The following is a 22,942-nucleotide window of genomic DNA, read 5'->3' as shown; positions in this document are numbered from 1 at the left end:
GCTACCCCATTGATGGCCCTTTCGAGTGGACCACCCTTTGCACATGTGGGAGTTCGGCCTATATTGGCCCTTCAGGGATTTTAAAATGGACTGGCCAATGGCCTTATTTGGAAATTACTTTTTTAAATGTAAATACAATTTCAGTGCCCAGTAGTGCTGTTGGCACAATATAGTGACGTTGTTCTGTGTTTCACTGTGGGGGTGTGGTGTGCACATGTGTGTACTTTTGTGCAGGTCTTTGATGGCTTGTGTCTGGTAAGTACATCTTGTTTTGGTATGTATGGCTTGGGATGTGGGAGGGGTTGGGAATGCATTGCACTGTGTCCTTTATTCTCATGTGTACTAGGCTGCGGTACTTACAGTTGTCGTCTTTGTCGTCAGTCACAGTCCTGGAGGAATATGGCAAGGAGCAGCAGTGGAATTATTTCCAACTCTCGCTCCATGTCTGCATCGACGTTTTCTGTGTGTCTCCGGTGAGTGTTTCCTTTTATATTGTTTGTTTCCGCCATGCTTTGCCTGGTGATAATTTCCGCCCGGAACTGCTGGCAGTCTGCTGTTTCATTATTTGGTTGGCGGGTAGATCTTTTCCACCGCCCTGTGGGTGGCCTCCTCCGTCCTCATCGGGACTGCAAAGATGGCAGTGTGTGGATGGACCGCTACTTGTTTTTCATATGCTTCATTATTTGACGGTCCGGACCGCCAGCCTGTTGGTGGTAGTTACCGTCACTGCCCCCAGGGAGGTGTTTACCACCATGTTCATAATGACCACCTATGTCTACATATATGTGATTTTTTCCTCTGATGCATTGTTAGGTCATTGATAGATAGTGGAACCAGGTGATATCTGCCGACCCAGATACTGTCAGTTGCCACTTGCTTCTCTTACACTTGTTTGTGCTGGCCAAGCACACAGTTGTAGTTGTTGGCAATGTGACTGGAATATGTACTGTTCTACACAATGTGTAAAAATATGTGTCAGGTGCCACATGGCAACATTGTTGTTCTGTATAGTGAGTATTTGACAATGTGTGATCATTCACATGCATTGAAGGCAGATTGCCTGATGTATGCTTCTAGGTCAACACTGCTGGCACACTTTCTGCAAATTGCCCTTAGTACACATCTTCCTGATCCTCACTGTCCCTTCATTCATAAACATCATAGTATATCATACTTATCAACTTTAATAACAGACATTGCTTCATCTACAGGCTGAGCAATAGTTGCCCTAACATTTCCAGGGTTTGCAAGATATCATGGCTGCCCCCCACATAACACTGAACACCAACCATGGCACTTGTGTAGTGTCTGAGTGACCTTCACATTTTGGATGTGAAAGTTAAGTAAGGGAGTCCCAGCTGTCCTTCCCCATTTCTTTGTTTATCATGAGCACTCACACACAGCGGCATTCCCCAACCTTTTTTGGATGCACTTTCAGTGTATTTAAATTGTGTGATTACTCCTGACATCTATGAGTAGAACATGCAAATTTCAACATGTCTGTGTCCTTCATCACACGTTTTGCCTGGGGTTTGTGATTTGTTTTGAGATTGCTTGACATGCATGCACAATACAAACTGGATAGAGTCTGATAGATCTAGACATTCACTTGTTTTGTCCGCTGTATTTAATTCTCTATTAGTGATACATGTGAGTGCCACTAAAGGGTATGTTTTCAGTTGTCACTTGTGATCGTGACATTCAGACACAGGCCTACTGTTGTAGGTGCTCACTACTCTTGTCCTACCTAGGCAAGACATCTGAATAGCAGCCTTCACATGTTATTCCTGGATTGCTGCTGTCAAATGTCAACCAAACACACTTATGTGAAATGTGTGTGGCAATGTCATTTGTTTGTGCAACAGGCTATGTCTCTATTTCACCCATACATTCATGTAGTAGTGCATTGTGTGTAGTTGTTTCTTGTTCCAGAATACGGCCCTCATTACAACCCTGGTGGTCAGTGTTAAAGCAGAAGTAATACCGCCAACAGGCAGGCAGTAAAAAAAATGGGATCACAACCACGGCAGAAACCGGCAACACAGACAGCCACTTTAACAGTCCGACCACCATGGTGGTATCAACAAACACCGCAGCGGTACCACAGCCAGGCAGAAGACAATGTACCGCCCACCCCATCACAACCCGCCAATCCACAAGCTTTTCCGGGGCGGTAACAACACCATCAAAAGCACAGCAGAAACAGGACTTGGAAGGGGAACCACTCACCAGTCGACACAAACGAAGAACCAGGATGCCATGGGGTCTGAACTGCAGGTCCTGCCCGTGCTGTTCTTTCTCCTCCTCTACCAGGAATACGAGAGGCAGTGGTGATGACCACAGTGAGTAAGGCACCTAGTATACAGGGAAGTGGGGGAGGAAAAAGAGAGTGACACACACACGCAACACCCCCACCCCCACCCTCACTCACACCCACAACGCCATACACACAAAAACATGCATCAACATTAAATATACACCTCGTAACTTCTTGGAAGAAGGACAAAAGGAGTAGAGTCAAATCTGTGATATATTAGAAATTGGCAGATATACGAAATAAATAGAAAAACAGTATTTACAAAAATATACAATATGCACATAAGGCGGTACATTGTCCATTCAAAATGTCCGTGGGCCACTGGGCCAAAAATCATGGACCAAGGCCACACTTGACTCCTGCCTCAATACGGAGAGAACACTGCAGGGCATCAGGTCGAAAACACACAGGCACCTCAGGGGGATTGGGAATGGGAGGTACCACAACCGGAAGATGGCATAACGCCACTGCTCCTCGAGGGGGCTCCATGCCCACTGCTTGGTCCTGGGGAGTGCAAAGCCACAGTTCCTAAAGTCTCTCAAGTGGGTGGTTTGCCCACTGTTTGGTCCTGGGGAGTGCAAAGCCACAGTCTCTCAAGTGGGTGGGTTGCCCACTGCTTGGTCCTGTGGAGTGCAAAGCCACAGTCTCTCAAGTGGGTGGTTTGCCCACTGCTTTGTCCTAGGAAGTGCAAAGCCACAGTCTCTCAAGTGAGCGGTTGCCCACTGCTTGGTCCTGGGGAGTGCAAAGCAACAGTCTCTCTAGTGGGTGCCTTTCTCCACTTGTTCTGGAGGGGGCTTTGTGCCCACTGTGCTTCATCCTGCCAAGGATTTGGTGAGTGGATGCATTTCTCCACTGGTTCTGGAGGGGGCTTGGTGCCCAGTCTGCTTCATCCTGCCAAGGATTGGGTGAGTGGATGCATATCTCCACTGGTTCTGGAGGGGGCTTGGTGCCCAGTCTGCTTCATCCTGCCAAATATTGGGTGAGTGGATGCATGTCTCTGCTGGTTCTGGATGGGGCCTTGTGCCCAGTGATGTAACAATTGGGGTGTGGCAGTTCACAGTCCCTCACCTGTGTGTCTGAGGCCCGAGATTTGCAGGGACCAGGTTGCATGATAGTCCATGGAGGCAGGGCTAGACTCCATCCTGCGGCGGCAATGGCTGCATACTGGTTGTAGTGCCGGTGCTGGTGGGGGTGCTGCCAGTTGTAGTGGGAGGCTCCAGCCCTTCTGCAGCCTCGGACTGCTGCCCACTTTGGCTGCTGCTGCTGGTAGTGGTGCTACTGTCAGCGGTGCAGGTGGCGGTGCTTGCTGTGGGGCTAGCGGCGGTTCAGGTGGCAGTGCCAGCCGTGGTGCAGGTGCTGGTGCTGCCAGTCTTGGGTGGAGGCCCCAGCCCTTCTCCTGCAGCCTCGGACGGCTGCCTACTGGGACTGCTGCTGCTGACAGTAGTGGTGCTTGCGGAAGTGCAGGTGGTGGTGCTTGCGGCAGTGCAGGTGGTGGTGCTTGTGGCGGTGCTAGCGGCAGGGCTGCTGCCGGTGCTGGCGGCGGTGCAGGTGGCGGTGCTGGCAGCGGTGCTGGCGGTTGAGCTGGTAGCCACCAGTCCTTCACCTGCAGCCTCCGACAGATGAAGTGTCTTGCCTGGTGTTTTCTGCCCCTTCCTCACCTTGGCAGATGGTGGTGTCACATTGGGTCTGGCAGCTGGAGTCTTTGCAATGGCCTTGCTGGGTGGTTGTTGCTCCTTCCCCTTGCTGCATGCTGTCCCCCTCTTCACCTTGGCAGGTGGCAGAATGGTTTTGTCCTTGGCAGGTGCTGGTGGCACACTGGCTGGGCTGACGAGTGCCTCCTTTGAGCCTCTGTTAGCTGCAGGAACCACAGCGGATGTTGACTTGGTGGCTGAGGTGTGGTCTGGGATCTGGACACCCTGGCCCGAGGGGAAGTACGGGTGGAGGGGTAGGGAAGAGGTCAATGTTTGCCAGGGAAAGCTTCATAGAGACACTGGGGTGGGAAGAGGGAGAGGATTTGGGAGTGGAGGAAGAGGGAGTGGTTGTAGGAGGTGTCTGTCTGCTGTGTTTGGTTGCAGGTGCATGGGCTGGATGCTGTTGTCAGGTGGATGGCTGTTGGGTGGTTGGGGCTTGCATTTGTGTACTTTGGCTCAGGGGTCACAGAGACACACTGGGAGAGGACACAAGGGACATGTGCATGGATGTGGGGTGGTGACTGCTAGTGAGGGGTGTGATGGGGTGCTGGTGATGGAGGTAGTGGATGAAGATGTAGTGCATGCAGGTGGAGTGGAGACGCTACTGGGAGGGAGGTGGATGACGAGGAGGAGGGGGACACAGTGGAGGCAGTGGATGTTGTGGATGTTGGTGTGTTTGCATGGGGATGGTGCTTGTGTGAGTGCCTGTGAGATGAAGTGTGGTGCTTGTGTTTGCCTGAGCCACTTTTGTGTCGTGATTTGGGTGAATGCTGGTCTGAAGGTGTGTTTGGGGTAGGCTGAGGTTGAGGGGATTGGGTAGAGGAAGTTAAAGGGGGGCTGCTTGGGACAGGGACAAGGGCTGCCCCCAGGGAGGAGGCCAGAGCCTGAAATGCTCCCTGTTGGGCCGCCACACCAAAGTGAATGCCCTCCAGGTATGCATATGTTTCTTGCAAATGCCTCTCGACAGCCTGGATGGCATTTACAAGGGCTGACTGCCCAACAGTGAGGGATCTCAGGAGGTCAATAGCCTCCTCACTGAGAGCTGCAGGGCTGGCTGGGGCAGGGCCTGAGGTGTCTGGGGCAAAGGAGATGCCCACCCTCCTGGGTGAGAGGGAACATAAAACACGCTGAGGGTCTGCTGGGAGGGTGGTGGTGGTGGGGGGTGGCGGCTGTACCTGTTGTTGGGGTGGGCACAGAGGTGCCCGCCACTGTCAGGGAGCATCCATCGGAGGAGGAGTTGCTGTCTGTGGTGTCCCCTCCTGTCCCCGACGTGGTGCTCCCCTTGCCCTCTGTCCCACTGGTGCCCTCACCGTTGGTGGATTCGGTCTCCCGGCCCATGTGGGATGCAGCTCCCTCCGTCGCCGGTGCTTCTGCTCCTCCGCCAGATGATGCTAATGCACACAAGGACAGGGTAACAAAACAAAAAGGGGGGAGAGAGAGAGGATACACTTGGTCAATGCCAGCAACACCACCACCGTTGGCGTACACAACACACAGGGAGCAGCCCTATGCACTAGGCCATGCACTACCAGTTACTTAGATAGTCACCAGTCCATGGGGCTGCCTACCACCAATCAGCTGCACACCTGAAATCCACAGGACCTTGCCCAGTAGTAGATGCCCAACACCATTGGGGTAGGAGTGCTCCAGAGCCTGCCCAACAAGGGACCTACCCTGCCTTCTTTGCCCTGGCCAAGGCGCACACACAGCCCACATCCCCCACCCAGGTAACCCTTAACGCACGCAAAGTCAGGATTCAGAATCTGTACTCAGCCCCTTGTGGCTGCTGTGATGCCTTCAAGTGCCCATCCAACTCTGGATTGGGCACTACCAGGATGCGGAACATCAGGGGGGTCATGGTGCGTCGGGCACCCCTTCCTCGTTGGGATGCCAACCCCAGCTGGGCCTCCGCCATCTTCTTTGCCCAGCGGCACAGGTCCTCCCACCGTTTGTGGTAGTGGGTGTTCCGCCTGTCAAAGACCCCTATGGTCCGCACCTCCTCGGTGATGGCACGCCAATTACCCTTTTTCTGGTGGGCACTGACCTGTATAAAAAAGACAGCAGAAAAGGGAATTAGTCAACTGTCCGGACCATCACACTCACAGCCTACCAGATTCCTCCCATCCCCTGATGCACATACATTGACCACCATACATGCATCACTCTGGCCAGCATGCCTCAGCCCCCCCTACATAGGCTACACACAGCAATCCCTACATTCATGGCCCACGCAACTTGCTCACAGTGTACTCACCTCTTTGTCTAGAGGACCGTAGAGTAACGTGTACTGGGGTAGGAACCCATCCACCAGGTTCTCCAACTCCTCCGCAGTTAAGGCAGGGGCCCTTTCCCCAGACACATGAGCCATTGTCGCTTCCAGACACAGGTCACAGCAGCACTTGCAGTGTAGGTCCTCTCCTGTTGAAGGTCAGGTAGCAAGTGTGTGAACAGATAGAAAATAGCGGTAACTTCACACCGGTGCTTACCGTCACCGCCGGCGTACATCGCCATTGGCTCCTGGAACCCATAGGGCCCAATGATAACCAATCCAAAGTTGTGCGGCCGTTTTCGACCGCCTACCGCAATAGCGCACAACGCCAGCGGAATTACCTCATTTCCACTTGTCCCTCCTCACAGGTCAGGGAGCCGCCATTTCAGGGGGGCACAAGGCATGGCACATAACTGCGTCACAGCAGACATTGGCACAGCAACTGATTATCGGATTCACATACTGGTTCTGAAAAGGAAAAAATGTATCATTAGTGCAATAGATGTGTGAATATGACCCACTGATCACCGTTTTCTTCCATAGGCTTCAACTGCTGAGGCTGAATATGAGATGGTGACATCCTCCGGTGTACAGACCCCTGGTGGACCTTGCAACAATGGAGGACAAACACATTATCATAACATACAGACTTGATCGGGCCACAATCCAAGAACTGTGTGCCCAATTGGAGCCAGACCTGATGTCAACTATACGCCAGCCCACAGGTATCCCCCCTCTAGTGCAGGTCCTGTCAGTGCTCAATTTCCTGGCAAGTGGTTCCTTCCAAACTACAGTGGCCATGGCATCAGGGATGTCTCAGCCAATGTTCTCCAATGTGTTGACCAGAGTGTTGTCAGCCCGGCTGAAACAAATGCGCAGCTACATCGCATTCCCCCAGATGGAGGATTTGGCCACAATGAAAGCTGACTTTTATGCCCTGGGACGCCCTCAACATCATTGGTGTCATTGATGGCACCCATGTAGCATTTGTCCTCCCTCCCCAGAGAAATGAACAAGTGTTCAGGAATAGAAAAAGCTATCACTCTATGAATGTGCAGATGGGGTGTTTGGCGGACCAGTACATCTCCCATGTGAATGCCAAGTATCCTGGCTCTGTGCATGACACCTTTATCTTGAGGAATAGCAGCATCCCATTTGTGATGGGCCAACTCCAGAGGCACCGGGTGTGGCTAATAGGTGAGCCCAAGGTCCCCACTCAGTATAAGTAGGTGTCTGGGTATGGGGTTGTCACTAAGGCTTAGTGTGTTTCTAACAGTTGTCCCTCAATATTTGCAGGTGACTCTGGTTACCCCAACCTCTCATGGCTACTGACCCCAGTGAGGAATGCCAGGACAAGGGCAGAGGAATGTTACAATGAGGCACATGGCGAACAAGGCGGATAATTAAAAGAACCTGCGGCCTCCTGAAGGCCATGTTCCGGTGCCTCCATCTGACAGGTGGGTCCCTGTACTACTCACCCAAGAAGGTGTGCCAGATTATCGTTGCATGTTGCATGTTGCACAACCTGGCCTTGAGACGCCAGGGGCCTTTGTTGTGGGGGATGAGCCTGGAGATGGTCTTTTGGCAGTGGTGGAGCCTGTGGGCAGTGATGAAGAGGAGGCAGAGGAAGAAGATGTGGACAACAGAAGTAATATAATACAGCAGCACTTCCAGAGACACACAGGTAAGTCACTGTAACTTCACTTTACATTTCAGTTTTCTGTTGGACATTGTGCATGGCAGCCTGATTTCCCTATGTCTATGGCCACTTACTGTACCCTTTGGCATCTCTATGTTCAGATCTCTGTGGCCCACTCTGGCTCATGGTGTGTTTACTGCTGCCCACTAAAGGTCATTCCAATAAAAATGTAACTGTACATATGACTTGCTATCCTTTGATAATGTTGTACTAATACATATTGAATCATTTGACAGAGTCCAAATTTGCATTTGCTCCAAGAGTGTTTATTTAAGTGCTCATAATTAGAGGGGGAAGTGCAATGGGCTGGGGTGATGGTGGGGGAAAGTCCAGGGTAGAGTCAGGCCTATTTGTATCACAGGTGCATTGTCCAAGGGGGCATAGGAAATGGAGTAATGGAAGTTCAAGGTGGACAGGGTGACAGAGTGGGACAGAAGGGTGACCATCAGGAGAGTCTTATTTCCTACCGGGGGTCTTGGCAATGTTCTCTGGCTTCTGCCTGGATCGCAGGGACCGTTTGCAGGGTGGTTCTCCTTCTGCAGGGGGTGGGGTGCTGGTGGCCCGTTGGTCCTGTGGCGGGCCCTCCTGTCCACTAGCCCCAGCGGGGGTGGAGGGCTGTTCTTCGGTGTGGCTAGTGTCACGGGCCCGTTGTTGTGCCATTGCCTCTCTTATGGTCTTGCCCATGTCAGCCAGCACCCCTGCAATGGTGACCAGGATGGTGTAGATGTTTTTAGGTCATCCCTGATCCCCAGGTACTGTCCCTCCTGCAGCCGCCGGGTCTCCTGCAACTTGTACAGTATCTGGCTCATGGTCTCCTGGGAATGGTGGTTTGCTCCCAGGATGTTGGTGAGTGCCTCCTGGAGAGTCGGTTCCCTGGGCCTGTCCTCCCCCTGTCGCACAGCAGTCCTCCCAGCTTCCCTGTTGTCCTGTGCCTCTGTCCCCTGAACAATGTGCCCACTGCCACTGACCCCAGGTCCCTGATTGTCCTGTGTTTGTGGGATTTCCTGGGGTCCCTGTAGTGGTAGACACACTGCTGATTAATGTGTCCTGGGGACAGTGGCATGGGCCCGCTGGGTGGGTGCTATGGTGGTGTTTCCTGAGGGGGGAGGCTCTGTGGTGGGTTGGGCCAGTGGCAGGGTAACCGACTGTCCAGAGGTCCCTCATGGGCCAGGTTGGTCATCCTGATCCAGGCGTGCAGAGCTGCTGTCATCACTGTGGGCCTCTTCTGGGTGGGGTGGACTGGATGTTGCTGGCAACTCCTCTCCGGTGACGTTGAGTAGGGGTCCTGTGGGGATGCAAATGCAGTGTTAATTGTTCTGCGTGTGCCATCTTGTGCATGGGTATGTTCCCCACTATGGTTGTTATTCCCAAGGCAGCTTTCGCTTGTGTGAGTTGTGCTTGGTTTGGCTAAGTGATTGTCACTAGTGTGCACGCTGTGGTGATGGGTGTCCATGCAGGTCTGTGATGGGGTCCATGGATTGGTGTTGCATGCAGGGCTTGGTATTGGGATGGGTGGGTTGTGATAGTGGGGTACATGTTAGGTGGTGGAGTGATGGGGTGAGGGTAGGGATAGGAGTTTGTGATGGCATAGAGGTAGGGTGGGGGATAAAGTAGTAAAGATGTGACTTACCAGAGTCCAGTCCTCCTGCTACTCCTGCAAGGCCCTCAGGATGCATTATTGCCAAGACGTGCTCCTCCCATGTTGTTAGTTGTGGGGGAGGCGGTGGGGGTCCACCGCCAGCCTTCTGTACTGCTTCCTGGTGTCTTGCAACCACAGAATGCACCTTCCCCCGTAGGTCGTTCCACTTCTTTATTATGTCATCCCTTGTTCTTGGACGCTGTCCCACGGCGATGACCCTGTCCACGACTCTCTGCCATAGCTCCATCTTCCTAGCAATGGACATCTGCTGCACCTGCGATCCGAATAGCTGTGGCTGTACCCGGATTATTTCCTCCACCATGACCCTTAGCTCCTCCTCTGAAAACCTGGGGTGTCTTTGGGGTGCCATGGATGTGGTGTGAGTGATATGTGTGCGGGTGTGTGGGGTGCTGTGTTGGGGTGTTTGGTGTGAGGTGCGTGGATGGTGTATGGGTGAGGGTGTTTTGTGGCTCTGATTGAGTGGGTGCTCCTGGCTTCTCTCTCTCTCACTTGTCAAAATATTTGGGTTATAAAGGGTTGTGGGTAATCTGGGTGTGTGTTTTATAGTGGTGTGAGTGTGCGGGTGTGGTGTGTGTATGTATGTCAGGTGTGTGTAGTTTGAATTGTCCAATGTGGTGGAGTTTTGTTAGTGTGTGTGTATTTTGAGCGCGGAGGTATGCACCGCCAATGGTTTACCACGTTTGAAAGCCCGCCATGGTGATTCGTGGGTTGTGATACTGTGGGTGTATTCCTGTTGGTGTAACGGTGTGGGTTTTGGTACCGCCAGTTTATCACTGACCTTTGGTCTGGTGGACTTGTGTGGGTGTCTGTATGGTGGCGGATTTCTCTGTGTGGATCATAATACCCATAGCAGAATACCGCCGTGGTCACGGTATGTTGGCGGCCGTCAGCACGGCGGCGTTTACCACAAAGGTTGTAATGAGGGCCTATGTTCCTAATTTATTTACATCTTTTGTGGTTTACTCATGTTTTCCAAGATGTGGGTGAGTTGGTAAGGTATGTGAAGGTGAAAAGAAGTACTCCATGACAAATCTGAGTTCTAGTGATTTCTTGACAAAACGTAACTCATTGATGATTGGAGTACATTCTCTAAGTGAAGAAGTTGTGCAAAATGTTGTCCCTTCTGCATGCTTCAGCACCAGAGTTTTGTTGTTCCCCATCCTCCTGTGGTGCACCATTGTCCTCATCTTCCTTACTGAGTATCTTTTCTTGTTCATCCCAGGGGAAATTGGTGTTTACACAGATGTTGTGCAAAACTATATTAATTTGCACACAAGTGCTGGTGCATAGAATAGACTCCCTCCAATTAGACCTACGCACCTGAAACTGGATTTCAAATGTCCTCTCCATCACATTCCTGGTCCTTTGGTGTAATTCATTGTAAACCTTATCAGCATCTGTATGTGGGTTTCCATATGGAGTCATCAACCATGGCTGGATGTTGTAACCTTGGTCCGCTCACATGGAATCGGAGAAACAGAGTCAGATGTACGTTTGTGTTTATTGAAAAATTACATGACACTCTTTTTATTTTGTAGAATGATGACTCTGACTTGCATCTGGCATTGTGCATGGTTGTATTGGTGTGTGGTGGTGTACTTTCCAGTCATGGGTTGAGCCTCAGGGATATGGGGATTGTGGAATATTTTCTGGCATGACAGTTCACCCATGCGGACTATGGCCCTCATTTCAACCTCACCGGTCTTTTTCAGAGACCGCTGAGGTTCCGCCGGGCCGAAGACTGCCAGTGTTGGCGGTCTTCCACCAACCATATTATGACTGCTGGTGACCCTCCACCCTTTTTTGGATGGAGAGCCACCAGCAGCCATACTGGCATTCAGTGGTGTAGTGGAGGCTGCTCCAACGTCACCACCACCGTTGTCTCCAGCCTGGTGGTTGTTACCGCCATGGTGGATGGTGTGGGACATTGGAATGTTATAATGGAGCGGTAATGACCGCCGGCCTGTTTGCGGTCTTACCGCCCTTTTTGCACCGTCTGCCAGATTTGTAATGAGGGCCTATATGTGGTGTTGTCTATATTTGTCCCTTAGCCCCATTACTTTAGAACTGCAGAAGAGTAATGATGGCTAAATGTGTACCTATTTAGTGTGCTGTGTGCCATGAGACAGGTGTTGCAACCTGGGTGTTGCAAATGAATCCCACCCCTTGAACATGGAAGACCTCCCTTGATTTTTTCTCTGCTGTGACGTGTCCATTTTCCTACACATGATTTATCAATGATGATGTCCTAGTTCAATGTGTGCTGCAGTATGCACCACACATGGGAAAATATACGCAATGAGAGTATCAGATATTTTTTATGATAAGGAAATGGTGATGCCACCACTAGGGTGGCATTATTTGTTGCTGCAGCCTCAAGTTTCTACGTCGTGGTAAATGTGGGGCAGTGTCAATATGCAAGTTGTTTGACAGTGGACTAGCCAATGCAAAACACATTGCTGAGCAATTCTACACTAAGTGATATGTGTGAAGGATCCGTATATGTTCTATACAACATGTGAACACATGTAGTGGCTTGACTCCATCTTTTGAATGCAGAGAGGGCATAGTTCTTCCACAGCATCATTAAAGGTGTCAGTCAAGTGGTGCACAGGACTTGTACATGTGGCCATATGTGAGGGTGATATGCATTAAATGCGGTGAAGTGATGCTTGTGGCATACGTGTTGTTCTCCAAACATCTGTGCTTCCCTGCCCATGTGTGTGTAGTGTGGTGAATGTATTGTTTATCCCACATGTTTAGTGTGTTGTCTGTGTTATGTTGTGTATGCTGGTTTACATACAGGTAGGTCATTGCCATACTGTCCATCCTGGAAGTGTTGATTAATTGTTGAGTGTCTGAAGATGTAGGAACGCCCCCTGGTTATTTAGTGACAGTGCTGGTAAATAATCCTTTCAATGGTCCCCAATGGCTTGCACATTCATTGAGTGTGTGTATTTCCTGTTCCTATAAAGGTGTTCTCTAGCAGCAGGGTGGATAAATTGGAAATGTGTGGAGTCCATTGCACCCAGCACATGCAGGAACCCAGTAATTTGTTAGAATCCTTGTTCTGTCTCCTGCTGCAGTTGCTGGGTGTTGGGGTGCAGGGTGTGATGGGGTATGAGTTGGATGATGGTGTCCAGGAACTTAGAAAGTAAGGCAGAAAAGAATTGTTGTGCTACAGTGGTCTGAAATGATCCAGAGGCCAGCATGTGGAGCACGGCCAGGAGTTTGGTCACACGTGATATGGTTGTAGGACTTTTCTCTCTTGCCGTGATGTCAGTAGCAATGTGGTGGAGCAGCCGTACGATGGACTTCCGCTCAAGACTGTAGAGTCTGATGGCCTGAGGCCAAGGTTGGATGCGCGTTGGCAAAATATTCTCTCCTTCCTTCTGTGCTGCCTTTGTAGCTGCAGTGGTGGTGGTTGAGGGTGCTGCAGTGGTGCTAGTGGCACTTGGTGTTGGCGTTGTCATCTTCTCCGGGTGCCAAGCTGCAGCAGTAACAGGTCTATGTTGGCCAGTTGTTTGCCAGTGTTCCTTCTGTGTGCTTTCCTTATATAGTTGTGGCTGTGCGTCATTTTAATGCCTGGTCTGACCAAGCGTTACATTTTTTACACCAAGTGAGCACCATTTTTTCAGACCGAACCTAGGCATGCGTCTGTTTTTCTGTTGGCTTGTAGATATGGCAGTAGCTGGCTGGCATAATTTTTTAGGAGGGAAAGCCCACCTTTCATATCTTTTTTTATAAATGACGCAAAGTGAAACAGCACTCCTGAAAAATGACAATAAAAACAGGAAAGTGGCGCTAGATTGCTCTGGCACCAATATGGTGGTGGGTTAGTGCCGCTTCAGCATCAAAAGAATGGCGCAAAGGGGGTGCAAACTTTTTAAAAATTGGGCCTAACAGTTTAAGCATCCAAGCCATCCTGTCATCCTGCACAAGGTTGGACGAAGAACTTCAAATAAACTGCAAGCCAGTATGTTTAAGCTGACTAATGTTTTGTGTATTTTGATGGAATGCTCACTGATAGCTCTGAAATCCCTTAAATCTGGCTGTCCAGTAGATCCTTGCCCCTCTAATCTGTTTGCTTCAGGGTCTGCCATTATTAACCCTGTGGGAAATATGTTACTTAATGCATCAATAGCAACTGTCACAGTACCCAACTCTTGGAAGCATTTTGTCTTCCATTTCATTGCCAGGGCATGTTGGGTGGGCACTATATTGCTGTGACATCCATATGTTGGGGAGACAATTTTGTCACACATGGCTTGAGACACACTGTCACAATACGCATATCGCACACATATACATGTCATTGTCGTATTAGGATTCATTGCCAAATTAATGCTGGCACCACAATGACAGAACAATCACATTTGTCAACGATTTCCATGTGTGCACATTTCAAGTGGACTTGTACTGGTAGGTTTGTGCTATTTGTTGTGTATGTGAGTCAGTATATATGTGTGTGTGTGTGTGTGTGTGTATGTGTGTGTTTATATTGGCTGACTGAGGTGGATGGAGCTGGAGTGGGTGTTGTGGTTGTGTCTGTATGTGTGTCACTTGCATGTGTTATCAATTTTGTTATGTGTGTTGTGTTGCTTTGTATCACATTCAGTTGGGTATTGTTGTGTGGCAATGTTGTTGTAGTGTGTGTAGTTGTGCTTCTTTGTGAGATTGTGCAGCAGAGTGTGTAGTTATGTTGGTTGTTGTGGTTATGTGTTGTGTGGGTGTAGTGTCAATGGTGTGTGTGTGTGTTGTGTCATGGATGTGTGTCAAAGTGTGTTTTTGGCATGTCAGGATTGTGCAATGGATGATGGTATGTGTTGTGTAGTGTGTAGTACAGGGGGTCACATATGGCTAAAAGACAGTGTGTGTGTCACTTACTTCTATTCCATAGCCACTGCCTCCATCAGCAATCTGTTATCAGTCCACTGCTTGCATAGCTGTAACATCTAAATACGGAGTGAGGAACATCGTTGTCTTGACAGTCTTTTCGGGTCTGCTGCTGATGCAGCTTGGTGGTAACACCATCAAGATCTAAATCAGGCCTTTAGCCAGAAAGTAACATTTCTGACTGGGTCGAGCTTTGTGTCTGTACCAGACCTGCACTCCCTCTTCATCCTTCTCAAATCGTGCCTAGGTTCCGTTCTCCTGTGACCAGCTGACTGCGGTTTTGGTTAACGCTTTTTTTTCTATTTTTAACCATAAATGTAAAAAAATCATGGGCCAGATGTAGCAAAGTTTTGCGAGTCGCAAATGGCCCGAATCTCTATTTGCGACTGCACAAAATCGGAAATGGGATGCAAAAATCCCATTTCCGACTCGCAAAAAGCGATGCGAGCCGTTACCGACTCGCAAAAATTGCAACCCCATTTTGCGACCCGCAAATAGGAAGTCGCAATTTGCGAGTCGCAAACCATATGCAATTGCAACTCGCAAATTGCGACTAGTCGCAAAAAGCCCAGTTTGCATGTCCCATTTACCACTAACTCAGAGCAGGTGGTAATCATTACCAAAGTATAAAAGGAGACCCAGAAGCCATCTGGGTTACTCAAGAGATATACCTGATAGCAGTGAGGAGGAGAGTCCACGCAGCCCAGCAGAGAAGGAGGAGGAGCCAGAGACAGGAGAAGATTTACAGAACAAGGCAGACTCTTTTTCAGCAAACTGAGGAAGAGATCTATGACAAATACTGCCTTAGCAGCGCAGCCATACTAGAATTAATTGAATTACTAAAACCACAGCTAGAACGCCAGACTGTGCGCGGCTGCGCCATCCCTACTCATGTGCAAGTGCTATGCTCACTGGACCTCTTGGCCTCGGGGAGCTATCAGGGGGTCATTGCTGTGGCAGGTGGGGTATCTCAAAGTGCACTATCAAGGTTCCTCAGGGCATTCCTAGATGCCATACTCACACACATGTCTCACTTCATATACCTACCCAGGAATGAGGCAGAAATTAACAGCACCAAGTTGGATTTTTACCGGATTGCCAACTTTCCCCATGTCATAGGGTGTGTAGATGGGACACATATTCAAATATGCCCCCCTGCTAACCTGGAATATCTGTTCCGCAACAGAAAGTGTACCCACTCACTGAATATTCGGGTTGTTTGTGACGCTCATTATGTCATCACTGACATTGTCGCAAAATTTCCAGGCAGTACCCATGACTCATACATTTTTAGGCACAGTGGGATACAGCAACGCCTGGAACGTGAGGAGTTTGGAGACGGATACCTCCTAGGTAGAGCTGCATTCACCTCGTAGACATACACACAGATCAATGCTGCACACCAACCAGGAATTTCTAACAGTGTAATGTTTGTGCCCAACAGGTGACAGTGCATATGCACTACGGCCATGGATAATGACTCCGTTCGTAACACCCAGCAATGATTCCGAGAGGCGATACAACAGTGCACATAAGAGGACCAGGAACCTGATTGAACACACATTCGGTTTGCTGAAAGCAAGGTTCAGATGCCTCCACCGCAGTGGAGGTGCCCTCCAGTATACCCCCATTACAGCATTCAAAATTGTTGTTGCATGCGCAATCCTGCACAATATTGCCACCCGACGTGGGCTACCTCTCACCCCTGCAGACCCTGATTCTGAGGATGAAGAGCAGGAGCAGGAGCAACCACATCGCCATCATGGGGATCGGAGCATCGCAAATCAAGGCAGACTGAGACGGCAACACATCGCAACCCAATACTTTGGAAGGTACGTGTCAACTTCAACCATACTCACCTATTGACCAAAAACTCCATTTGTTAAGTGTAACAAAAAAACTATTTAATATGTGCAGAAAGTGAACTATTTACAATGACAAACTGTTCATGTACTTCAAAAAGCCAACCATGCATGGGGCACATTGCCGTCATGTGCCCCAACATCAGGGACAGGGTTTTGTCTATGACCTACGGCGGCCTCTGCCAGCCTGGCTGGCCCCAGGTTGTTCTGCAGTGCTCTGCCTGGTACTCCCACTCCGGAACACCCTAGTGTCACTGGCAGAGACACTGCACACAGTGGAGCCCTCTTCGCTGTCCTGGGGGGTGTCCCCTGTACCCCTGGACACATGCCGTGCCTCCATTAAATCGATCACATGTGTGATCCGGCCCAGGCCTCTTGCCACATCCCCTGCAAAGTGGCCCATTTCCACTTGTAGGCCGACTGTCCTTCTTGACAGGCCAGTGGTGTTGACTGCCAGTCTGCCAATTGATGAAGCCATCCTGTCCAGCCTCTGGAGCAGCTGGCGGTCCCTGCGCCGCCCACCCTCGCTCTGTGACAGTAGTCCAGCAACCAGTTCCCGCATGGACAGGGCTAGGTCCCCAGTGTTTGTGCCAATGACGTCCAATTGGGCATGGAGCTGCTGCATGCTGGTCTCATTGCTCCTCACAAAGCGGTGCAGAACCCCACTAATTCTCCCTAACATTATGTTCTGCAGGCGCTGACCACGGTGCAGTTGTGCCTCGGTGATGGTGGTGGATGGACGCCCGGACTCAGCCTGCAGCCCTGCTCTCCTCAACCTGCGTCACCTGCGCAGCGGTGGATGCCCTGTGAGCTGTACCGTGGCACTCCTGTGCCTCCGGAACCACTGTTGCAGCAGGTGTAGACATCAAGGGGATGGTGTTGGTGGTGCAGGTGGGAGTGGTGGCAGCTCCTGTGCTTTCCTCATGGGGCTGGCTGACTGTTGACACCTGGCTGATGTAGCTTGTGGTGGTGTCTTGTGGGAGACCTGTGGGACATGGGGAACAGACTGTCAGTGTCTACTATCTGTTGCACACTTCCTAATAAACATTTGCCTATTGACTGCCTACTTGACTACATTGCCCATAATGCATCATTCTGATGTTTGCTACCCTGAAACGGAGCTATCTTGGTTGTGCATGCCCCTGTGTACATGGTGGGTGGGGGTATGGCATTGATGGGGGTACAGGCATTTCACATGGTACTCACCGGTTGATGTAGTGGGCTCAGAGGTGTCCAGATCTCCAAATCCTGTAACTGCCTCCTGCTCCAGGGTCTCCTCCACCCTTTCCTCCAGGGGTGTGGGTGGTGGTACGGATGATGGTCCCCCTCCTGTGCCTCTCATCTCCCGGAGCCTTTCTGCCACCCTCTCCTTGGTCCGGGAGCGGAGGTCATACCACCTCTTTTTGATCTCATCCACACTCCTGTGGCTGACCCCCAGGGAGTTCACTTTTTCCTGAATTTCCAGCCAGAGTTGTTTTTTTGTTGAGTCAGGCACATTGAGGGCTGCCTTTCCAAAAAGATCATCATAGTGCTGACAGCATTCACCTCCAGCTCCTTCCCAGAAAATTTAAGTTTTCTCTTTCTGGGTGTTTCTGCCATTGTAGCTGCTGTTCCTCCTGTTGGCTGTTCAGCAGTTTAAAATGGGTGTGGTCCTCCCTCCTCCCAGGTGTATTAGTAAACTTCCTGGCTGTGATGTCATCATCATGTGCCAGGAAGTGTTTCCAGAGTGTTCTGGAGTGGTTTCTGGAGTGTTCTGCAGCACCTGCAATCAATTTACATGGTACTCGCAATTTGCGACACCCACTCGCAAATTGCGAGTCCGTTTTTTGCGCGGTCGCAAACAGCGACCTCGCATTCAGCGGACTCGCTATCTGCGTTGCGACTCCGGGTGAGAGTCGCAATTTGTACACGGACATTGTACCTGCATTCCTATTAGCGACACGCAATTTGCGAGTCACACATGCTCGCAAAGTGCGAGTCGCAAATTGCGAGTCGCAAATTTTTTTGTACCTACATCTGGCCCCATATCCGCACTTCCTCATATCTGATTTTATCATTACAATTTTTTGTAAGACAATATAATCTATTTCTCTAAGTTAGTTTTGATTTTTGTCATTCTATTTATTAAAATTTACTTTGTTCTTCTAAGTTAAGCTGACATTTTCTAGTGTTGTGATTTGAATGTATTACTGATTTTACTGCATACATTCTTTAGACATTGCCCTAAAGATGAGCATGCCTTCTCTGTGCCTCTCTCTACCAGGAGCCTGAGCTCAGGTGAATTTAGTGACTGCAGTAGTTTACCTTGACAAGGATTGCGATTATTGCAGGAGGTGGGTAGTTACCCATGAGCTAATACTCCAAATCCTCCATAGATCATCATACTATAAGGCATGAAAATCCTTGCTTACACACAATATTGAATGCAACTGCAAAAATATTTGTAAAGCATAGTAGCTTCCCTGGGGGTATCCTGTTAGTTAATGGAACTGGCAGGATATAAAATATAAAGTCTGGAGGATAAATTATGTTAAGAAGTTTATCTGTTTACAAAGGTTTACTCAGTTCTCATAAAAGTCTAAATGGAAGGTAAGTATGATGATAATAGAAAATGATAAACCAAGTCGCTTTTGCTTGTATCGTGCATGCCCTGTCTGAAATATTTTGTGTAATGAATATTACTAGGCTTTCATTAACAATAAATATAATTGAAATCTGGAAATATTTAAAACTATTTTATTTTATAAAGTCTCAGAAGCATAAAGGAAGTGAATAAACCAGCCTTTCTACTGTAGACAGTATATAAGTAACATACATATGGCTGTGCATGCTTGAGGGCAGCAGCATTAGTAGGAAGATGGCAGGTATGTAGTGCCATAGGTTTCTCTCTTGAAATAGGTACTTTTTTATCACATCTTATTTGGTTTCATCCAGTAAGGTTAATTAAATAATTAAATGAAATTCCTTGTACATTCAGTATCTGAAATAGAAAATGGATAAATACTACATGTTTAGGTAACAAACCTGTTCTAGTCTGACTCTTCCCTGTTTTCACCCTTTTTAGATCTGGCTTACAGAGAGTTTTTGCATATATACACATACATACATTCTTAGTTCCGTTCTCGTGAAAGAAGAGCAAAAGAGGCACCAGACAGCACAGGAGGATGCTTTGAGACACCATCCTAGCTTCACCAAGCCTGTCATTCACCGCCTATTTTGTAATGAAGGTAGCAAGTGCATATCTAGTCTCATCTATAAGGAGATCCAGGACACTGTCACCTACACAGAGCACACCACAACAAATATTGTCACCTCCAGGGATGTGGTGTACGGTGAACGCCCTGAAGTGCCAGGGGTGCAATCTCTAAAAAGTTTGTGGCTAAATGCTCTAAATACTTTCCATACAGGGGATTTTAGTTAGCTCTCTTTATCTATTGGTTTGCTTTAATGGCCTTCAGATTTTCCTTCCACCCAAAATGTCATACAGGATGTGGCATTGTGACTGCTTACTCCAGCCATTGGTTTAGCTCACTATAAATGATGAAATTGTCCTTGTGTTGTCCCTTTCAGATGGAGGGACTCCCCTCCCCGTATTTGCTTTCTGTCGGAACCCCATTCAGAGGACCACAGAGCAAGCAGGGGCTACTGGGTCTGCACATGGGGGTTGAGGCATTTTACTTCTGATGTCCCTGGATTTAACCTATATAGATCCTAAGAAACTGGTCTGAGTACCACTTCAGAACTTGACTCTCAGGTTGGAGCAGTCCAAGGCTCCCTTGTAGGGGGTGGACACAGGAAAGAGAACACAGACTCATAACTCCTAGGCCCCTTCCTGGTGACCTCTCTGAATCGAGGTGCACCCTTTGAAGTGTACAGGGGAAGACAAGCTCTCTCCTCTCCAGTGTGTGTCCAACCCATCTTACAGGAATACAAGAATATAGCAATATGCAAATATGTCTGGGAGATTGCCTCTACTGACCCTTCTCATACTTCACAATGCAGGCCTGGGAATCCCAAAACAAATTCTAGGGAACCCCATGTATGTACTATTATCAGACACGTACACATCAGTGCATGTATACAGCACACATACAATGCACGCTATCCTTCCTGTACTGTACCAGTCATAGGCACACATAAATCCAGCAAACATTTTTGATATATTTGCACTGCACTGTATCCTTTATGTACTGTGCAACTCATAGGCACACATACATTCAGCACATCTATTTATCATACACACACTGCACCCTTTATGTATTGTACCACTCTATGGCACATATGCACCAAGCACGTGCACCTAACATGCATGAACTACGCAGCACCACATACTTCATGCACTGTACCACTCACAGGTATCCAAACACCTCAAACATGCATTCATTCAACATGCACAGTACTGCAGTATCCATGTATTGTACCCCTTTCAGGCACACCTTTACCAAGCACAGATACACCACTCTTGCGATTCACAGCACTACACAACAAACCGATGTAGGCCAAGAGTGAGTTAAGTAAACAGCAGTGAAATTTAAAATGCGTGAGCATGAAACCCTCACTCCAGTGATAGATGCTACAAAGAACCTGTTCACTTCTTCTGATTACTACAAGGAATACTGCCACTACCACACTTGTGCTGCTCCACTCCTGGTTAAGGCAGTAGCCTTCCAACACTATGAGGATAGCACTTTGAGCACCCCTCCAAGTCCATAAATACCACAATCCATAAGACAGGCCATGTCATGACACACCCATGATCCCCATTTGTCTATGACAACAAAAATCAGCTGAAAAATAAAATGTTTTTTTTTTTATTGTTTTAGTTTTTCATCACCAATATATGCAGGGAGGGGTGAGACTGGGCCATGAAAGGGGAAAGGAGGAGTGGTGTGGGGCGCACTTTAGTGAGCATGTCAGTTTGGCTGGCCATCTTAGGCTGGCCAAATTGACATACGCACTTAGGTTTCTCCAACCTGGCTGCGTTGCACAGCCGGGTTGGAGGAACAGCACACACTCCAATGCACTGTCTGAGCGGCAGACCAAGCCGCTCACACCAATACTGGCACTGCTCTCATGCCGGGTTTATCATGAGAGCAGCACCAGGATTGTGTGGGGAGCCTGTGCTGGGGCCCCAGGGACTACTTGGACACCATCAGGAGAGAAGAGGAGAGAGACGGCCAGCGGCAGCAGGACAGGTAAATTTTTCCTTCAATTTTCGTTATTTCCCTCATCCATGTCCACCCTCTCCCACTCCTGCTTCAGATTTGCAGCAGCGACCACTGATCTGGTCCTATCACAAGCCTAAAATATTTGCACTAAGGCCCAACAGATAATAATTACATATGCCTGTGAACCATCACCAAGAGCTCAGGAGTATCTCAATGAAGGGGCAACAACTGAACAAGACCCTTCGAAATGTAAAACAGCTTACTTACCAAATTTAAAAACAGAAACAGTGCAAACAAAGGCAGACTTTTGAAGTCTGCAAACTCTCACAAAGATAGATTATATAATATATTGATGGCACTATTTATCCAAGCACTGCAGCAAAGTCATCCAGAGGTCAGATAGTGCAAGACATTGCCAATGCCCCTACTCATATGGACCAAAACTGGGTCATTTCACCATACAGTTGATGCAGAAAAAGTCAATTTAATGATCACGTATGATGAGATAGAAAAGGCTGGACTTGACAACAACAATTCAGCCTTAACAACTCTGACGAAGATGTTGCAAGTCATGTAACTCCCAGGTGATAATTATTAAACTGACTGCCAACGATTTAATATGAAAGAAAACTGTGTGTAGGTTATTTTGAATTACATGCATTTTCCCTTTAACAAATAAACAGAGGGAAAACTGGGACCAAAACTAGTGAAAGTCACTCTAACTGAAGGGCCAGGTTAGCTAGGGACCCCTGTTGGCAACCACATTAGTAGCAGACTGATCAGTCCTAAGTATTACCCCATGGGCCTATAGGGATGTTCAATTAATCCCACTTGATAAGCCTAGGCTTCATAGGTGTGGCAGGTTCATTGACGAGGCCTTTGAATCTCAGTCTCCTTAATTCCCTCAGTCATCACACAAGGCAAATTCTGTGGTGAATTCTGAGAATGGTGGGTGGGGGATACACTCTAGTACTTATCACTTTGTAGGAATCTAGATGCACCCACAATATCCTTAGTCACAGTAATATTTTTTGACTCCTCAGGGTGCTCTATCGGAAAAATCAAATAGAGTTCACAGACATAATAAATATAAGCTTCTGTCCCTTAGACAGGAAAGTTCATATATAACCATTTACATTACTCCGGATACCACAGCGATCACAAGGAAGGCACTTGCCATTAAAGATCCGTTTAGAGTTTATGTATCCTACTCACAAAGGTTAGTATATGGTTCCTACAAGTTTAGTAGGGCTCAATTTATATTTTGGCAGATATCCTGTCTACCGTATTACGATCTCCATAGGCTATAATAGGATTGTAATATGTTCGATGGGATACCCGTCACGTTTGTGATAGAGTAACCCCCTTCACCAAACTGTA

This window comes from Pleurodeles waltl, chromosome 4_2, assembly GCF_031143425.1.
Source record: "Pleurodeles waltl isolate 20211129_DDA chromosome 4_2, aPleWal1.hap1.20221129, whole genome shotgun sequence".
Classification (NCBI taxonomy): Eukaryota; Metazoa; Chordata; class Amphibia; order Caudata; family Salamandridae; genus Pleurodeles; species Pleurodeles waltl.
The sequence above is the reverse complement of the archived record's forward strand: the minus strand, read 5'-3'. Positions refer to the sequence as shown.